The following is a 20,414-nucleotide window of genomic DNA, read 5'->3' as shown; positions in this document are numbered from 1 at the left end:
CAGTGTCATTCTATCACGTGAACTGGGCCTTTTTATTATTGCGTCCCTTTTGTATAATATTGTATACATTTATTTTGGCGCGCTGGATTAGTCCCGTGGTCCCGAGTACTGAGCGTCCGACTCTTGTGATAACACAATTTTATAGATCGAGTTTGAATATTGAAGATCAACTTACTATATTCAAATTCAAGTAGCCACCGTAAATATGGCTGCTATAGCACTTGTTTTGTTTTAAGTTACTTATCAATCAAGGCAGGTTACTGCTACTCGTATAGCCATTCCCATTCGTATAGCGAGCTTTCTTTGCAAAGCGAAAAAAGCTTTGCGATGTGCATTCTCAAGTATTTAAAGCTATCGACATTCTTGATGTTTCTCCCGTGGCTAATCACGAACTAATCTAGATCAGGACAGGTGCTTTTTCACAAAACGTTTCTTGTTTTCACGTTGATTTTAAAACCGACGCGAGATGAATATTTCAATTTCAATTTATTTATTTTTAACATATTGTGGACATTACAAATTATAAGTTTAAGACGTTCATAGCACAACATTTATAAACAAAGAAATATAAAACAGTATTTCATAAAAAAGAGATAGATCAGAATAGACATGTTATATAGTAAGTCATGGTTTCCCAAACTATGGGTCCGAATGGAAGCAAATATTGAGTGGTCCCTCGCCACTGTATACATAAATTTAAAAAAATAGGAAGTGATAAATTTGATATTTCATTCAGCTATTTATAATTCCTAAAAATTGAAATAAACTTAAGTAACGGAAAATATTGTGATAAAATAATGAATGTTCGATGAAGCTATGAAAGTCCTCCTCCTATTTACTACCTCATATCTATGTGAGGTCGGATTTTCGGCTATGGTTAACATTAAAACTAAATACCGAAATAAATTGGATAGGTATATCAAACTCTTAAACTGCGATTAAAAGTAACTAAAGTTGAAGTTGATGCTAAAGCTGTAATGAAGAAAAATAAGAAACAAATACATACATCCTTCCCATTGAAATAACTTTGTAAAAAAACCTTGCAGGTGTAGGTATTTAAGTAATATTTTTTTTTTATTTAAGTTGTTTCTTATTTCAACAGTCTTTCATTCATATTGGTAACACTTATAAAAAATATTTTTTTTATTTCAATTAGAACAAATAAGACAGCATTAAGTAGTTCCACGACTCGCCACTAGGGAATCTGAGCATTACCAATATGTATGCCCTCTTTTCTCTAAGACAGCTAAGAGGTGGGTCCCAAGATTGGAAATTTTTGTTAGATGGGTCGGAGCCCAGTCAACTTTGGGAACCACTGTAGTATGTTATTAAAAAGTAGAAATGTGTACATACAAAAAATATAAATCAGTTAGGTACAAGGAAGTACACCGGATGAGTTAAGCAGACCCTATTTTAAGAATTTATAAAACAACGTACACCTATACTCATCCTCACGTAGGTGGAATATATCAACACCCGAAGCAATTTCGTTGAACATAGTTATCGCCCTCCCAATTGGCATTACCAGTGGCAGGTTGGTTCTGCACCTTGGGAGAATAAACAACTGATGCTCTCTATTTCTAAGATAGTTATCAGGGACACACAGGTCAATACTGCCCAGAATGGCAGAGTTCTCATTTAGATGAATATTTTTTATTAATTATATTAAAATACTTAAATGAAAAGGTCTCTACCATCGATCGACTTATACCGAATGCATTGGGTATTAGTTGGCAGTGTTTAGTGTTCAATGTTGAATATTTATGCGAATATGCAACTCAGATGATAAATCCTATCTATTGAATTACCACGATTGTATATTTGGGTAATTGAATGGTATAACCATACATTGTGTATTGAGTTGTATACAATCCGTAGGTAAATATTTATAGATAATGAAGGAAATAGTATTATACGGTTTTACAATAAAACCAAATTATTATTAGTATCAAAAATAGCGACACCAAACACCGATACAAGTTTTATTATTAACAGCAAACCAATTGAACGTGTGATCCATTTTAAATATTTTTTAGGAACATGGGTCAATGAAAAATGAGACCTGTCGCAGGAAATACAAAGTAGATTTGAGATCGCAAGGAGTGCTTTTCTCAAAATGAGACGCAACCTTAAGCTCAAATTACATTGGCAGATTGCGTCTGGCCCGATCGTCTGCCACGACTGTCAAAATCTATTCTCTATGGTTTTCAAGAATCGGGAGCGATCCTGAGTAAAGTGGGATACATTCTATTGTCCGTCGTCCCGATCGTTTTGACGTAAATTTGCGCGGGAATAATGTTCAGTGTTGCCACCAATCTAACAAAGAAATAGTTTTCGGTCAACCTATATTTTCATTAATAGCAACACTATGTTTATTTTAAACCAATCAAAAACAATGTACATTGTTATGTTCCCTCATTTTTTTTCTATGGCATGGAAGTATGGACGCCAAACCAAGAGATGTCACGGAGAATTGAAGCTTTCGAGATGTCGCTGTATTGACGCATACTCAAAATTCCTTGGACTGATTGGGTGACAAAATATGTTGAGGTTCTCAATCGAATGGGAAAAGACCGAAAATTTCTACTTAGTATCAAAACCAGAAAACTATAGTACCTCGGCCATAACATTATGAGAGGACAAAAGTACAGCATCCCCCAACTTATCATCCAACCGCATTTCGTGGGCTAAGTGTTGTAGCTCCACTGAACTGTTCCGGGTAGCAGATGACAAAGCTAAGATCGTCATGATGGTGGCCGACGTCTACTAGAGGATGGCACAATAAGAAAAATAAGTAATTCATTATTTTTACGATGTTTAAAATAATATAAATGATAAAATGAATACTATCTGTACCCGAGATCTTAAGTAAGAAAAATACTTTCGGTAAAACTTAATTAGAAGATTCTGGTTTTGTTCGGATGAAAATATCTTTTCCACCATGCGTAGGTATTTTTATGGATTTTATAGGAATTTAAAAGTTAATAACATAGAGTTATTAAATAAAAAGAGGGGCAAAGAATCGGCTTTCTCATACAACTGAATGAAGCAGGCCAACAATAGCCGACAACTTACAAGAAATAGCGACGCGATAAAAAAAAAATCAGGGCAACACGGAGGATTTAATTTGGTCATTATAACGTACACATATAATAATATTATGTTAACGTTTAAATTTTGCCGCAATTTGGTTATCAGCCCGCCTAACCATACTTTTTCACCTGCTTCACCATACTTTCATATAACCTGCCGCCCCTAGGTTAATACTTTTATTCGAACAATATAATATATTATTAACTATTTTAATAGGTATATAAACTGAAATTTAGTTTGAAATTTGATGAAGTATTTGAAATTATTAAGCTCGAGTATATTAAATCAAATCAGGTAACAGGGTAGCATGAAATCGTAAGAGGTTTATTGAAGTGAAATATATTGCTTAATCGAGTGGAAGAAGTGACAGGCGACCATAATATCTAATGGAAAGAAAATTACTCATCCTAAATATTGTTCAGCATATTGTAATCTTCAATTTCGCTTAAATGCATCCAACAATAGACATTCTATAGTGGCATAAATCTCAGCTCAAACGTCATCAATATGCCCAGTGAAGTATGCTGTCAGATAGTTTTCCCGTTCACTGAATCTAAATGAACAATTTAATTCATCATCTGTGTCCCTTCCTAAGCGTCAAGTAATATATATTATAAAGGTCATTGTCTCTACCTCCTCGTTTTTTATGATCGCCTAATACATTTTTTGTATGGCGACTGAAAAAATTCAATGTGAAAAATCATCTTTGTGTCCGTCGGGTAAATTGATTGATTGAACACAGCCCAGTATGACTGAAACATTGTCCAAATTCCTTATTCTACGAAAAATCTTTACTCATATATTGGACATTTCATAAAAATGATCACCGTTGGTACATATCGTATAAAACTTGATTGATAGCTGTGAATGATAGATAGGTAAGAAGAGGTGTTTGAAAACTAACATTAAAAAAAAAACAATTGTTTAACAAAAAAATAAAAGCTCAAAGTGAAAACTAAAGATTAAAAAATTCTAATGATTTGGATGTTTCAAAATACCTATCTTAAATTTATTTTATAGAACACTAATATAAGTGCCTCTACAATATATCAAAATAAAAATAATTCTGACAGCAGTAAAAGTCAAACAAAAACATTAAATTAAAATCGAAATTAAAATAAGAAAATTTTTATAACATTTTATTATGTCGTATTCTTATTTTTCCGGTGGTTGTTTAAACAGTACAAATCTTGCAATCGATTTTTAACCAACTTACCGACTAACTAGACATTTGAAACTTTTAGAATATATCAGATCACGATGCCAATGCATTCTTTTAATACTTTTAGACATCTTTAAGCGGAATTGAATTCATTTTCAGTTAATTCTGTTTTGTATGAAAAGTTATTTCAACACCATAATTGGTTGCTAGGGGTCTGGGGTCCTAGCAACTAAATTATTAATATATACGTGCGTTACTACGGAAATCAATATGAAATGTCAAAATGACATTTCAGTATTATTTCTATCAAGTACATTTTTTTGATCGTTTAAGCTAGTCAAGTCAAGTTTATAATATGATTCAACAGAAAATTTAAAAACATTGTATATAAAAAGTTCTTTTTATCTTGTAATTATTTCTTGTTGTAAAGATTCAAAATTGAGAACAACAAAAATCAAACATACTTTTTATATAATGTTTGAGACTTTCACAGTTTTGTCTGTTATCGTAATATTATTATATACAGATGTAGTAGGTATCATTATCAGACGGGATCTATCCACTGCTGGATGGCTCCTTCATGAACATGGTGAGTTTATCGATACAACTGGTTTAAATGCCTCTTGTGCACCAATATGGTACTTCATATTTATCCCACTCTCCAAGCGACATGTCTGCCCTATTGTCATTTCATCAGTCTGTCGACCCGTATCGTATGATTTTATGCAGAGAACATTGATATCACGTGGTGCCTCCATAAATCTCGGTCGCTCGTGAGTTTATTTGGTTCTTCCCAGGTCATACCTACCAGCATCCTATAATATCCATTTTATACGCTTTAGTGTTTAGCAGCGTTCTATGGAGATGGAATCTGGTTGGTTCAAAAAGAACACGTGCTAGGATATATTATTATGAGACTCTAAACTTTTTTAGAGTTAAGAATGAAGTAAAAGATACCTATCGGTTAGAATTCTACTTGCAGGTAGGAACAATTTGCAGGTGTGCGGGGAATGAGACAACTGGACGCCAAACATCAGTTTCTGTCTACTACCTAGTAGTTTTAATTCATTTTACTCTTAACATAATGTTTTTTTATTGCGGATTGAGAATCACCATCCTTAAGGCTTTATATAAAATAAAAAAGTCTTTTTTCGTTGGAGCTTAAACATATACACGATGAAATCATTATTTACGTGTGCATATTTAAATTCTCACCAACTATTAACTCATAATATAATAATTTAAATATAAATAATAATAGTAAATAATAGAGTTGCGTGGCGTCCAGTTGTCCCGGCGCCAAATCGTCCTAGACCCGGTGTGCGACACATGTGATGTTCTGAAAGATATTGTGCATAAAGGAGTAATATGTCCCAAATTTAAGTAACGCAGAATATAGCTTCGTCTTGCAAACTTGTCTTTGAGAAGAATGGCAAGCAACTAAAATAGTTGTCCATGATGTCTGGGATGACGGAAGATCTTGGTGGTTGGGAAAATTTATTCTTCAACCGAATTGAAGAACGATGAATTCTCACAAAGGGGAGAAAAAGTGATATAACAGCGAGCCACAGTCAAAGCATTTTTATATTTATATTAATAATACTAGATCAAAGATTATTCTAATAAGTAATTTTCTACGGCTTTTTAAAATTCAGTTGATGTTTTTAGTATAAAATTTGTTTAAAGCTTTAAGTAAAATCTAGATTCTACAGACGAAGTCAAAATCGAATATTAAAAGTAGAAATGAATTTAATCTAGTATGATATTAAGCAGTTTATAATGTTTTCTAAGTAAAATTACAACCACTTAACGCAAAGATAAGTATGTGACAAAGTTCGTTTTCGAAGGTTTTCTTTGCCGTCGTTATGCTGATTCGTTATCAATGAAAAATGTGTTTTCGAGTTGGCTTTAAAATCAAATCGCGCCTCAATTTTTCATTCACGGCATTAAAAGTAAAATATAATAAGCTTTGTTTCTTATCTGGAAGGCTGAAAATGGCGGCAATAAGACCGCCTTGTATCATTAGCATAAACAAAAAAGAACGAGTTCGCCCTTAAACAAATAAACAATGCTCTCGGTTGGGGAGCGAAAAAAACATCCAACAAGCAGCGCAACTAATTTGAATAATTGCCAACTTGATATTATTTAATGGCGCTATGGCGTTCTCCTCCAGCACCGCTGTGAAGTTTTTACATACCTATCACTGCAGGGATTACACTGCCAAGTGAATGAAAAAAAAAACTTTTAACCTCAAGTAACGAAAGATTTTCCGATAATTTGCCGCAGGAAAAAATCATTTATTAAGGGGGGGACAGCGTAGGTCAAAATGGAGCTTTTATTCTATTTTCAAAGCATGATCCGAGACATTCCTTAAATGTTGTTGATAATCTATTTATATAATTTTGAAGCCTTATTCTTCATTATATTTATTTTAAACAGTTGATGACTGCATAAAGTATTTTTATTACATAAAATAGTATTATTTTAAACCTCTCGCTCTAATGTTTTAGAATATAGTCATATTTCAGTACATCCATGTGCAGTGGTGTTAAGATTTTTTATATTTATTAATTTTTAAAAGCATTTATAAAACCATTAGTAAAATTTATGTCGACATTATTATAGTGAAATATTTACGATAAAAATTATATTGATAATATCTGTGATCCTAAATTTGACAAGAATTAGGCATTTTATTATTCAAAAAATGGGCAAGATTTACACACTTGAAGATAATTCTAAAGATACTGATAATAAGTTATGTCTTTGAACATTCAAATGTGATAAACATTCTACGAATAATGTTTGCTTTATAATAATATAAAGCCCAAAGCTAACCGAAAAAAAATATTTTTTAAAAACGGTACATGTTTAAACACGCGCGTTACCATGATCTTACTCCCTACTTCATTTATCGTTAGTCAATTTATGGCTACGGATAGGATAATAAGGCTTCAAAATTATATAAATATATTATCTACAACGTTTAAGGAATGTCTAGGATCATGCTTTGAAAATAACATAAAATCTCCATTTTGACCTACGCTGAGCATGTGGGCCGTTAATATTAGTTAAAATTACATATATATAAATGGATATATTATGCACTTACTGTCAATGGAGAAAGCTACAGAACATGATTAGGTACTGATTTTTCTGGACGATACTAATATGCGGTTCCAACAAGATAGTATAACATTCCATACAGCTCGTGACACCTTAGCACTGCCAGCCAATTTTTACTAGGTGGACACTTGTAGGCCAGCTGTTTTTGAAATAAAATAAATCCCTTACAAATATGAAAAAATAACAGAATGATAAACATTTGTGAAAACTTACCAATTCAACATGTTTCTCGGATAATTTATCGTGAATATTTTCACATTAAAATGATAAATATTATTTATAAAATATACACAAACAGTTTATTCAGAAGTTATGACGTTTACAAGAACGCATGAGTTAGCTCGTCCGGTTACATGTAAGTTGTACGTATGCAGTTCATCGTGGGACACTTATTCGTGCGCCGCAGTACGTGAAACATGAGTTCGTATAGCATTTTATCAAATGACGAGTTCTTCGTTGAACATTTCACCGTGGAATACATTTGTACTTATCTTACAAAATGCGGCGATAGTTTGCAAATATTACTGTTCTAATTAGATTAACCCTAACCTAACCTAACCTAGTAAAGACACCTCCACATGTTGTAGCATAAGTACAAATATACTCCACGGTGAAATGTTCAACGAAGAACTCATCATTTGATTAAATGTTACACGAACTCATGTTTGACGTACTGCGGCGTACGAATAAGTTTCTGGGGTGAACTGTTTACGTACAAATTTCCGGATACGAACTCGTCCATGGCTCGACATACATGCGTTGTCGAGTTACTCTGCTCTGGCAGTGAACAGGTTGAAAGTAAAGTTCAGTATAATAATATTATAATATCTCTTATTTGATAACCCATTAATACAACAGATATGATATTATATAATAGACATATTATTAAGTATATATTAATATTATGTACGAATACAAAACATAAAAACTGGAATAATCCGAAACTGAACATTAGTAAGTATATGAATAAAGTGTGATAATGGGTACTTCTGGAAATTTGAGAAAGTTAGTTTTTAAAAACAGTGTGAAATCTCCTGATGCATCTTTGCTAGAGTAGTCGATGACACGCTTCAGTGTTATTTCGGATAGATGAAACACTGCACTGACATCCATTCTGTATCTGTTTTGATTTTTTTTACTGACCGAAATAGCCTTCTTACATGAATAGGTCACCTAGTCGAAAATGTGGATGATACTTTATTTGCTTTGTAATTAAACATTTGTTTGTATTTTATGTCTAGATATCAGTGGCGTAAAAAGACAACTCAATAAGGGTTCCTTATTCTCAATTATCAATTGCGCATCGATTGATGTCTCCTATGAAGGGATTACTATTTTTGGTATTATGCATATTATAGGGGACAACTATTTGCGGACCGGCCGAAAGTTTCTGTGGACCGGTGGTTGCAAAATACTGGACTGTATACTGTTGAGGTTTAGACAAAATAGGAAGCTTTTGGCAGACAAAAAAGTTGAGGAGACAAAGTAAATTGGAGACTGACAAGGTCTATATAATATACTAGGTTTTGTTATCGATGATTTTAGAGACACAAATAACTGTCATAAAAATTATTCGAATAAATTATAAAGGTAATCGTTTTGAAATGATTGTAATCTAAAGTGATTATTATTATTTTAATTTTGTAGTTGCTATGCATAAATACCCATTGATGGTGAAGGGTGGCGGTTGAAGGTAGGTAGGATGTAGTAGATAACTGAAAAAAAGTCCTAGGCGGTTATATTTGCAGTACTTTTTAGTAGAATACTGAACAAAAAATATTATAGGTGTCTGTATATTTTACCTTTTTATAATAAATAGTAGGTAGGTACATGACCAAAGTCAACAGACTCAATAGATATTAGAGAAAAGTAATTGGTTGCGAAACCTTTTGATATTGAGTCCAGCGCGCTGACATCTCAGTAAGTGTAGGCTTAAATACATACAACCTCAGGTCACGTGATGGAAAGATACTGGATTTGACATTGTGTGTATGTGTTTTTTACAATACGTGTGTAATCGTACGTATGTGTTGTATGCGTGAAATGTACCAATTTAGTTCAAGCCTTTGTAAGATTATGTTTGTGTTATAGCTCGTTACGTATTATTAGATTATATCTTTAAAACTTAATATTTTTTGTAGAATATAACATAATAAAGTCAATATTTAAAAAAAATAGGCGATTAAAATTTTATATATATTAAGAACGTAGGCTTTAAATAAGAATTATCACCATTGACACCTATACGGCTCAACATAATTAAGAATACATTATTTTATTATACATTGTTGATAAGAATTTATTGTTCAGATATAGCCATTTGCTAAATAAATGTGGTCTGAATCAACGACACAATGAAAAAAAATGAGTTGCGGTAGGTATCTAAATTCGCTATCTACACCATTGCAACTTACATAATATAATGTTAATTATAAAATGCGACAAGTTTTTAAATTCAGATTGCAATCTTTTCCAAGTTTCTTAACTGAATATATTAACAAAATTTATGCATTAAAGCTAGTTTTTTTATAAAGACGAATTTTGTGTAATGTAATTTGTATAAAAAACGATTTTCTATTCAATTTAATCTAATAATACAATGGATAGATTATTTGTTGTTAATTCTATTTAAAATGTCCGTATTTAAAATGAAATGAAGGCCTAAATAAAAAATAGAAGGCTTTAAATCTTATCGTAAAATCGCAGCATCTAAAGTGACAATTTACCGGATAACCGGTTCGAATAAATCTCAAATTAAAACCCCTGCCGGCCTTCCAGTGTGAGGGGGTGATTTCTCTTTTTTGTGTAAACGTTCTACTTTTTCTACTTTATTCTGTTTTATACTATTGTACGCCTTTTAACACCTTTTGTTAAGGGGACGTGACTTGCCTAATTTTATGAGTGCCTTTCCCTTTATTATCTACGGCTTGGTTTAGTGCCAGTTTTGGTTTTTATTTTATCGACAGTCGGACAATTTACGTACCCCATTCTGAGGTTTTTTGTCCACCATCAAAATAAAGACATTCCTTAAGTCACCGTTTCCCAAATGGGTTACGTGGAACACGGAGATCAAATTAAGAGTTCGACTAAAAAATAATACATATCTAGGTACACATAAAAACTTATAAAATATTGTTGGTACGTTTACATCTGACAGATGACCCAATATTTCAATTATATCGTATTTGCTACAATATACATTGTGTAGAGTACCTACCTAATAATTTTTAGTCCTGACAGCTCAGATTGATTGTAGCAGTAGATAGAAATAAGTGATTTGAGTATTGACATCTTTTCTATGCTGATTATAGGTAGCACAAAGGTTTAAAATTATAGTCGAAGTAGACTTGAAAAAAAAACTTTAGTACCTACATATCGCACCCGGGGAATAATAGTGGCACAACTTGAAAATCTTGTTTTTGCAGGAGAGCAGTTTGAATATTTAATTTTGGTCTGTTAAATCAGTTCTTTTTTAATTTAGTTTAAAATAGCGTGAAGTTGGCACACTAGAGTCATCTGATTTTGAATGTTATCCGCAATAACAATGGCACAAATGATCATTGTGCCACTGTTTCTGCTGGAATTCAAGTAAAATGTTATAATATGGTAATGCCAAAAATGCTTTTAAGGCCACCATTATATTTTTTAAGAATTATGCCGCTATTTATGCGGATAGAAATTATATCTTGGAACATTTCTGCATACTTAATTAAAAAATGACAAATTTGGACTTGTGCTACTATTATTCCCCGGGTGCGATATACAGATCATTAAATTTATCGTACTAAATATTTCATAATTAGATTATTTGTTGCATATTTGGTGTAAAATTATGGTATTGTACTATCTAAGCTCGAAGAAGGGACACTCACTGGACAAATCTAGTCATCCAGTGGTACCTAAGCGGTACAAAACATTCGCAAGGTAGATCTTAAGGCCGCAGGATTCATGAAATGGTTAAGTATTCTGCAAAAGTACGTGGCACGCACAGAGCCAAGATAAGTGAATTGGGAGGCCTTTATCCAGCAATGGATAGATTCAGAGCTATAATTTATTATAATATGGTCGGCATCATTGCCCTTCACATCCGATGAATCGCAGTTGTGCATCCTGATGATAAACAATACTACTCTACAAATCTGTCTTTTGTAAATGTAATTTGGAGCCTGCATAATATTATCATCTTGACTGTATACAACTGCACCATTATACACTTACCTAAATACTAATAAACGATTCACAAACGGTCGTAATTGGTTACGATCCGTGTTTGCATCCGTATTTCGTATGGTGGAAAATCTACTTCACTCCTCAGCGTAAGCAAATAATGTAATATTTGCAAGATGGTTAGACGCGTTGTATGAAATTGTCATTGTAATTTTAATTCAGAACCTAAATTTTGTCTTGACTGTTAGTATATGACCATACCTGTAAAGGAGTGGTGAAGACTCTATACTAGGCGGTTATTTAAAGCCTACTTACAAAATAACTTGATTATTTTATATCCTAGAAAAATGATATAATTTGTCAACGAAGTTTTTCGTATAATATGTAGAAACGAATTATAAATTGACTGCCTTCTAGATGGACACAATATTGTATCTACTACTACTGGCTCAATGGCTAGACGAGATGCTTTAGGGGTGACAGCTGGTGTAGAGAAGAAAGTCGGATTGGAGATTGCTGAGATGAATGGAGGAGCGAAAGTTTATTGCTGCGTAAACAGTATACCTACAGTTGGTACAAGAGTAAATGATACAGAAGTTACGTTAGCGGTCTGAGGCTCGGTGAAAGTGATGCTTAAGTCCCAGCCGTGGTGAGAGAATGCTTCAGGGAATGAATGCGTCGAGAGAGTGCGATGGTCCAAGGCTGAGTAGAAGAGTGTATTGTGTGGAGTGATATCGACACTAAGATAACTCATCAACTATGACTTGCTATTTATATACATGAATATTCGGAAAATTGCGAGAGTCATTGTTGATATAGTTTCCAATTGGGAAATCTGCTGCATTGTTGCAACTTCGAGTCGTTTCGATGACCAAACCCTACCGAAGTATGTCATACTTGTAGAATAGAATGCTGATTGTAGATGCGATGATTGTGTGATAGTTAAATGACTCTCTGATTCTTACGTTATCAAAATAACGCTGAGAAAGGCCCGGAGTTGGTGCCCGTTGCAGTAGTAATACGTAGCAGATACCAATACAATAATACTAAAGCTTCAAGTAATTTGGTACATTTCACGCACATAACACGTGAAATGTAATATTTTTTATTCAGTAAAATACCGATGATGAACAAAATTCAAATACAAGTACCTACGGTAAATATGGCTGTTCTAAGAATTATTTTTAATTATCTATCATAGCTTACCTACCTTCAGCAAGCACACTTCGCCACAGCTATATAGAAGGTACCTAATAAACGAAGCACGAACGGCTGTGAGTGGTTACGGTTCATGTCTAGTCAGTAGGTAGTGCACAATAATCTTTGTCAGTCATACTTACTTGTTTTCATTGGTCTAAGAATATAATTTGCAGATTGTGCTGGTTAGTTTTTAAAATTCAATTACACCCTGCTTAAACCAAACCATAATAGTTTAGATCTGCTATGCTATGCAGGCGATCCGGCAAAAATAGTGCACACTTTTTCAGTCATACTTATTTGTTTTCGTTGAATTAAGAATACATAATACTACATTTATATCATAGTAATGGTTTGTTTTTTAAAATTCATTAAGCCCTGTCTAAACCCAACCGTAATCGATATAAGATATTCTTTTATTTATAAAAAAATCTATAAGTAGGTATGCATAGTTTAATGAAATATTTTATAGATAAATGAATGTTTTTTTACTATTATCTACTATGCCCTGGATTATGCAAGGTTTAATTGAATTTAAAAAAACTAACAACTAGTCTTATTTCAATGAAAACGAATACATCTGACCATGGCCCCCACATCCTGAAGCGGGCCCCTAGGCTAGGATCTTTGGCGCCCCCCCTATCTATCGCTAAGGGTAAAGTCGGTGTGACGCTTTACAGTAGTGTTTTCTAAATGGTGTATTCAGTAAAATTAGGGTATATTTTTAATACATCCGTTTGAATTATGGAGTTGCCGAGTATCAACACACAATGAAAAATTGTATCACACAAACATATAGGTATTTTAATATAATAACACAAACGAAGTAAAATAGCGCCGCAGGCGACTATTTTTACAATTAAAGCAAATTTGTGATGTGTGTTTATCTCACATATCTGGTCGACTCGCCACGTCGGGCCCCTTCTGAGTCCGGACACCCAGGCTAGAGCCCTGTCAGCCCCTCCCTTGTGGGGGCCATGTATCTGACTGACAAAGTTTAGTGTGCGCTAATATATATGTCGGATCTTAACAACTTACCCTCATCCTTCGCCACTGGTAGGTATTAGCTACGATGAATTATTTAAAGGTGTCCGTTATTTTACACAAAGTATAAAAGAGTTTTATGTCTAAATTTAATTGGGAAACGCTGCCCTAAGTCAACTATCAGCCTCCCCGATGGGGTGTATTGATTATGCCATGATACGCCACCCTTCAAACGGTTGTCATTGATATGGGTTAACAAAGGTATTTTACATAACGTCTGAAGACTTACAATACATTCATCGATGAAATAAATATAAATCCACTGACTGGGCAAAACATGATTACGGACGATTTAATTTTTTTATTATTCGGTTATTATTATACTATACTTCAATTACCAATTCGATTTAGTACTCAGAAAATGAAACATCTCTTTTGCAATAGTATACGGTCGTGGTGTATCAGATTTATCTACAGCTAAGATTCTTAACCCCAGCAGTACCCCAGAATTGGGTAATTCTTTACAATCGCGACCAGTGAGGTCCAGTGGGGGTAGGCAGATTGAGCTCGCTTGGGGGCGGCAGTTCTCGAAGAGCGGCAAATCGAGGAGAATCATTAAGTATAACTATATAGAAATAAATACCTAAACTTAGTAATGACGGAAATACATATCTTTCCATTAAACAATTCAGCTCACTGGTTGGAAACAAAATGTATTCATTAAAGCTTAACAGGACTGTAATATTTTTGTCGGGTTCGCGATGTCTAGTTTACTTCCGTTGTCCTTGGACGTCACGTCCATGATGACCAGCAATGACACGTGTAGCTTTGCGAATTATATTTGAATTATAGGTAGGTACAACCTTACCTAATTAATTTATACAAATATTTTTGCCAGTCACTCGCGATTGGTGTCATAAAACGCATTATTTACTTAGGCATATTAGTAATAAATACTTAATACAGAAGGTTGGTACTTATGATGCTAAAGACATTAAATTTTATTAATGTGAACATTATTTTTGAAAGAAGTCCACTCCCCCCCAGTTAAGAGCTCAGACATGCGTCGGTACTGTAGTTGCTTACTTAATTCCAAATGCATCCAATCAGAATCTCTAGTTGGATTTTTTGGTACAGTTCGGTTATGAGGAATACAGCGGAAAACACATTTTGAAAATAGCCGATATACTAAATTATTTGTTAGGTTAACCTAACCAAACCTAACCTGACCTAGCCTAACCCAACCTAACCTAACCTAAACTAACCCAAACTAACAAATAATCCAGTAGGTATATCGGGTATTTCAAAAATGTGTTTTCCGCTGTATTCCTCATAACCGAACTATACCGATTTTTTTTTAAATTTAATTGAAGATTCTAATCGGATGCATTTGGAATCAAGTAAGACTGGCATCAACGCACGCAAACTGCAGTGTCGTTGTCGTGTCTAACGCAACGGTCACTGTATAGTCAGGTGATTTTACTGATATTTATCACCCCCGTGATTTTACGGGTACATACCCCATACCCAGTCACACATCTTTAAATATAGCGATTAACATCTGTCATTCAACTATAACTACGGGTGCTCACTGACGAGTTATTGTGATCCGTAGCATCGTTTGGCCTAGCGGTAATAATCATTCGAATCCTTAGTGTCTGTTTGTGTCGTCCGCGCTGTCTGCAAAATATTAAAGCAAGCAAATATAGATTTCCCAAATAGTTGCAAAATCGTGAGGGTCATGAATTTTCCACTGACAGGGCAGAATACCGATAGGAGTGTTCGACAGCCAAATTATTCGGCTCACGATCTTCAGTCATGACGTCCAGATGAAGAAAAAGAATAAATAATATTCCGTTCATTTAATTCGGGTCCGCACCCGGAACAACCCTCTCGGATTTAAATCCACAACCATAGCACGCGACATTCACTAATTAAAAACAATTTAATTGTATACATTAATTTATAAATACAATATTTATTATACTTAACCGTCCTTTGTGGTATTTTTTGCATTATTACCATGATAGATTAATTTAATGACGTCTAGAATAAGTTTTTTAGGGTGTAAATTAATTAATAATATTTCATTTTTGCAGAATGTGTCTCGGAGAGCAAAAGTTTTATATTGGATTAGATTAGGGTAGCAGCAGAAGGCTTGGGCACATTATTTATTCAAAATTCCGACACTCTTGCGACGAGGCCTTGGGAGTTTAGTTCTGTATCAGTGTCCGCTCTCTGGGGAGTATCAGGGAATCAGAATGGGGTCAGGCGTGTGAAGTTTTAGGCCAGTTATTGTGGACCAGATGTAGGTAATAACTGATGTCGGTTATTGTGGGTACGACCTTTAGGGAATGAGATAAGTACGCAGTTTGTGGACTCGTATTATTATGTTGGGAGCGATTCTCCGTAAGCAATAAAATAAAGAGCGAAATAAAATCACACGACTCGACATTTCTGTATGGCCTTATAAATAATGAATTGAATTGCAAATGTTTATAACCTTTTGCGGATATTAAAGGGTCAAGACCAACATACACTATTGACACATTTACTTTAATTTTTTTTCCCGACCATGTCCGATCCTAATAAGTTCGGTTACATGTAAATTGTACGTAAAACATTTCACCGTGGCACAGTTCGCCGTGAGCTTTCTTATCGGAAGATGACAATTATAATACTTATACGGTCTCCAATTTTATTATATTCAATATGAACATTAATTCAATTTTCATAGCTGATTTTGGCAAAATTCATGAATTAAGAATGAAAACCTAATCTAACCTAACAAATAATCCAGTATATCGGATGTTTTCAAAATTTGTTAGGTGCTGGCTTCCTGTAGAGTGTAAACCGAAAAGAACTGTGCTTTATGTAGACATGAATTTAATGTCAGTACTATACGACCCAAAGAGGTTGGACGATCTGTTATGTTCAAAATGAACATAACTAGCATTCATACCTCTCGCAACCCCGACGAATATCTATGGTCACGTCGATGGAGCGTACGCAATTTGAGAGATGTCGCTGATAGAATTTCCGGCCGCAACGGACGTCGCGAGGTGTGAAACAAGCAACAGGGCTTTTTGATTCTGTCTGTCATCCAGTATAGTCGTGCTCTGCTTTGGTTTTACCCAACATTTATAATGGACGTTACTTAACGGAGCACGGTTGCAGCCGCAGTGTTTGAAGCCTCTGTATCGTTCCAGATTGGTATTTTAAAACTATTATTATTTGTTTCACTACTCTTTCAATGTTTCTTTTCTAACTTAGCTGCTCGTATTTCTTTTAGTAATTCCAAATTTCAATATCGAGCCGCTTAATAACCTTTTAATGTAATTCTAATTTCTTGCTTTGACGATAATACAGTTTCTGTCAAGTATATAAATTGATCTTTTATTTATTGTTCCCGCTTTATTCCACACTGTTATAAAATTATTATCTTTCACGGTTTCAAGATCGTGTGGCGCCCAGGACATTATTATTTACATCTTTAACCATAGATTGCACGTGCCTTCAGCCGTGTAATTCCTTCTTGTTTTCTAATTTAATTTTACAGTTGTCAGTTGCGAGGTTGCGGAAGTAATTATTGTTCAGCTTGAAAGGGATGCAGGTAATCCACGGCCCTTCCTTGTTTGCTTATGTCTCATGCTTCTCTTTAACTCTACTTTATTCTAATCCTACTTAGAAACCTTCTCTTTTATTTTGTAGTTGTGACGACAATGATCACAACTACAAAATACCAATATATACGGCCATATATTTCCGATACAACATTTCACGGTGATACGTGATATAGTGCGTACAAGTTTCCGGACACGAATAAGATTATATTGGCCTACACAAAGTGGATGCTTGTATTAACAGATTTTGTTTTTACGAGAAATTGATGTCAGCCACTCGCTCAACCTATTGGGTCCATACTCTGACTTATAGATAAATTGAAAAACAACATTATGTGTACTTGCCAGATCGAGGATTCGAACCTGGGACCCACGCCGCTATAGGCCGAACGCTTAAGCTGCGCGTCATCGTGGCAATTTTTTACGTCCCTTTAATTCTGTATTTTTGTCTTATTTCTAATATTTATTCTTATAGGTAATCAATTTGTTTAAACGTATTTACCTCCTTTTGCCTCTCGAAAATTTGCATAGATGATAAAAAAAGGGCTCAGACACACGACACTATAGCTTGCGTGTTTCGATGCTAGTCTTACTTGATTCCAAATTCATTCGTATTATAATCTCCAATTTGTTTTCACCCTAAGATATTGACCCCCACAAATCACATTATGATATACTTAACATCTCTCCGTAAAGTATCTAATACTGCGCATAAAATATAAGGACGTATTTTATTGAAGGTGAACAGTAAAATAATGTGATTATCTCGAACCTGCAATGCAGCTAGCAATTTTCACTATTTTATATAATATAACAAAACATTATAATATATTAATAATCTCCCTAATTAATCTATAACCTCACAAATATGGGAAATATGTTCTATGTCAGGCATAAGCCAGTGACGTATCTAATCAAAGTGTGGACCCAATGCACACTTAAAATGCCATCCCTTTTCATTTTCCCACGTTTTTCTTAGCTCGTATTCTTGTTTGTCCGGTGGTTGTTTATCAAGTACAAATCTTGCAATCGATTTTTAACTAACTTACCGACTAGCTAGACATTTGAAACTTTTATAATATATCAGAACACGATGCCAATGCATTCTTTTAATACTTTTAGCCATCTTTAAGTATAATTGAATTCATTTTCAGTTAATTATGTTTTGTATGAAAGGTTATTTCGGAAGAAATCCGTAATCCAATCCACTATTATTGGTTGCTAAGAGGGTGGTAAGTTAGCAACTAAATTATTAATATATACGTGCGTTACTATGGAAATCAAAATGAAATTTCAGTATTCTATATTTGTTTGTTTGTTGCAAAATAGCGAAAAAATGATTTGTTGACAATTGCCTTATTTGTCCTAAATTATTAATACATAGAATTGTCAAGTTTATATGATTCAACAGAAAATTAAAAAAATGTGGTATATAAAAAGTTCTTTTTATCTTGTAATTATTTAGTCTCAATTTGTATTACATTTTATTATGTATCTACTAAAATATTTTATTAGTCACCATCTAATGAGGATTAGAGCATTGCAACGAAACATAGTCTCAAACAGCTGTGTTTTTAAGTACGAGGAGATCTGAAACTCTATTATAAAAATCTTACCTTTGCGGCAAGCCGCCATACGGTGTTACAATACGAAAATAAGAATAATAGACTCTTATCAGAATTGTTGACGCTTTCAATATTTTAAAACTAAGATCTCTTTTTAACGAATCGATCGCATCGTCTGCTTCCTGGGAAACTGCCACAGCTCTCAAAGGTTCTAATATTCCTATCCGTTCCTTAATTTTCAGCCCTTTTAATGTGTTGCCTATAAGCAACGCATGACCTGCCTACTCCCATGGGACGTCACTGGGAATAGGCCATAATGCCAGGTCCACATTGGCAATATGTCGCGCGACAACCTCGTTAAATGTTACGATAATTATCATACTTATCGTAAAATTTAACGAGGTTGTCGCACGACATGTTGCCAGTGTAGACCCGGCATAAGAATTGAATTGCAAACAATGTAAAAAGCGTGTAATTACGTCATTATAATGGGAGATATTTACTATATTTTTTATTTCCGAATCGGTCCCTTCCACAAAACGCTAAACTACCGAAGTAGTAAACTTTTCTAGCTCGAGTTCGAATCGCGGTTGAGCACTATTTTGAAGATAAAAAAATATAAGTAATATTTTATGTTCAGTAAAATACCGAAGTCCTGTAAATATGGCTGTCCTAGCACTTTATTTCAGTTATCTACCATAGCTTACCTACTTTCAACAGGCACCCTTCGCTACTGCTTAAGTAAATGGAGTGAAATGCAATAAAAATATTTTTCTGTCAGCGTTTTGTCACGTCGTTTAAAACTGCATTACCACCTCACCCTAAGTAAGGTACGACTTAATTAAAAAAAATACGGTATAAAACAGCGTTCGTGTAAGCAATAAAAATAGTTATCTTCACTAGACGGTATTTCACAGTTATCTTCGTACACATCAGTAGTATAATTTAACTGGCACAAAATATTATAAAAACAACGAATACCGCAATTTAATTGGGTAAATCTGTGCCCTTATATCCCACAACTATTTTAGGGTATTTTAATTTTAAACGTAGTTTTATTCTAAAACTAGTTGGTTTACTTAGTAGGTATGAATGGCTTCCTAGTGTTAGAATTTATTTTCGTTAAAATATAGTAATACTACATAGTTTGTAAAAACTTTAGATTTTATTATATATGAAAAAATCTTTTTGAATAAAAATGCGACGTCCAGTGGGACTCGAACCTGCATCCACTGGATTCGCATAAATATGCTTTATCAATTGAGCCATGTTCGTCTTATCTAATTACGACGAAATTAACTAGGAGATTTTTATACTTCGGAAGCGCTTCACAAATTGTGTTAATTTTGGCAGTCGGCTTTTGTGTTTTAAATCAAAGTATTAATTATCTTAATTACTAGATGGTGTCAGGATCTCTCCAAATTTTAGTTAAGTATACTTAACGTATTTTTAAAAATCATATTTTTATACCCAGAAAAACCGTTTCATTTACTTAGT

This window comes from Rhyacophila brunnea, unplaced genomic scaffold (assembly GCF_057557595.1).
Source record: "Rhyacophila brunnea isolate RB1 unplaced genomic scaffold, BYU_Rbru_1.0 scaffold_19, whole genome shotgun sequence".
Classification (NCBI taxonomy): Eukaryota; Metazoa; Arthropoda; class Insecta; order Trichoptera; family Rhyacophilidae; genus Rhyacophila; species Rhyacophila brunnea.
This window is presented reverse-complemented; position numbering follows the sequence as displayed.